The sequence below is a fragment of the Saprolegnia parasitica genome, assembly GCF_000151545.1.
Source record: "Saprolegnia parasitica CBS 223.65 unplaced genomic scaffold supercont2.105, whole genome shotgun sequence".
Lineage (NCBI taxonomy): Eukaryota > Oomycota > Saprolegniomycetes > Saprolegniales > Saprolegniaceae > Saprolegnia > Saprolegnia parasitica.
This window is the reverse complement of record NW_012156499.1, coordinates 43,906-44,845: the sequence shown is the minus strand read 5'-3', so window position 1 is coordinate 44,845 and position 940 is coordinate 43,906. Positions and strand designations below refer to the sequence as shown.

Below are 940 nucleotides of genomic sequence, written 5' to 3'. Positions count from 1 at the left end.
CTGGCTGTTTGATTTTGCGATCGTTTGACTAGAAACAAATTATAAAAATATGAGAGGTCATCCAAGAAGTCCACAAGGACGGAGAACGTGGCCTACTTTTTCTGTAATAAATTTCTTGGTATTCTATAGTCACAATGCATGCAGTGCGGTTGCCTTTAAAATTCCGCCTTAGTTTGGCGCAAAATCAGGTATAATAAATGAGAGGTCTGACGCTTGCATGGGCAAAGCAAGACGATGCGGCTACTTTTCCTGAAGAAACTATTTGGTATTCTACAGTCACGACGTACGTGGTGTGGCTGCCTTTAAATGGAACCTTCATTCGGTGCCAAATAAGGTATAATAAATGATATGTAATGTGATTTGCAGGAGCTCAGTGAGAAATTGCGACTTGATGGTATGTATTGACGGAGTAGAGTGCTATGTGAGCCGTGGTGCATCGATATGAGATAGCGTGGGTGAAAAGAAAAGAAAAGGAAAAAATGTGAAAAAGAAATTAATGTGTGGAAATAAATGGTAAAAAATCAAAATAAAATATAGCACAACGACAGCTTGGCCGAGCGGTTAAGGCGGTAGACTAGAAATCTACTGGGGTCACCCGCGTGAGTTCAAATCTCACAGCTGTCGAGATATAGTACGATGAAGTCATCTGCAGTCCAATTGCGCACTCCCAAAGTGCAATACAGGCCCCTGGGGCCTGAAAAAGACTGCTACGAGTACTTTTTTACTTTTGTCTCCATTCACACGATCCTCCTTGCTCTCTGGCAACTCTCTACGATGTATCCACGAGTGCTATACTCACGCTATATATTTTAAACCGTATTTTCTACCATTAAATCCTGGCTCGTTTGAGAACTCCATATAGCTCCCAAAAAAAATACTACAATATGCGGATTGGAGCTATTGTGTTGGCCTCAAGTGAAGAGCGTCTCTGCTCGTTAAA

General features: G+C 41.6%; 1 non-coding gene across 1 annotated transcript; it reads left to right on the top strand.

The window, feature by feature from the left end:
• Nucleotides 1-543: 543 nt before the first annotated feature.
• On the top strand, nucleotides 544-624 carry SPRG_30158. Its single transcript has one exon. It is a non-coding gene; the product is annotated as a tRNA-Ser (tRNA).
• The last annotated feature ends 316 nt before the right edge of the window (nucleotides 625-940 follow it).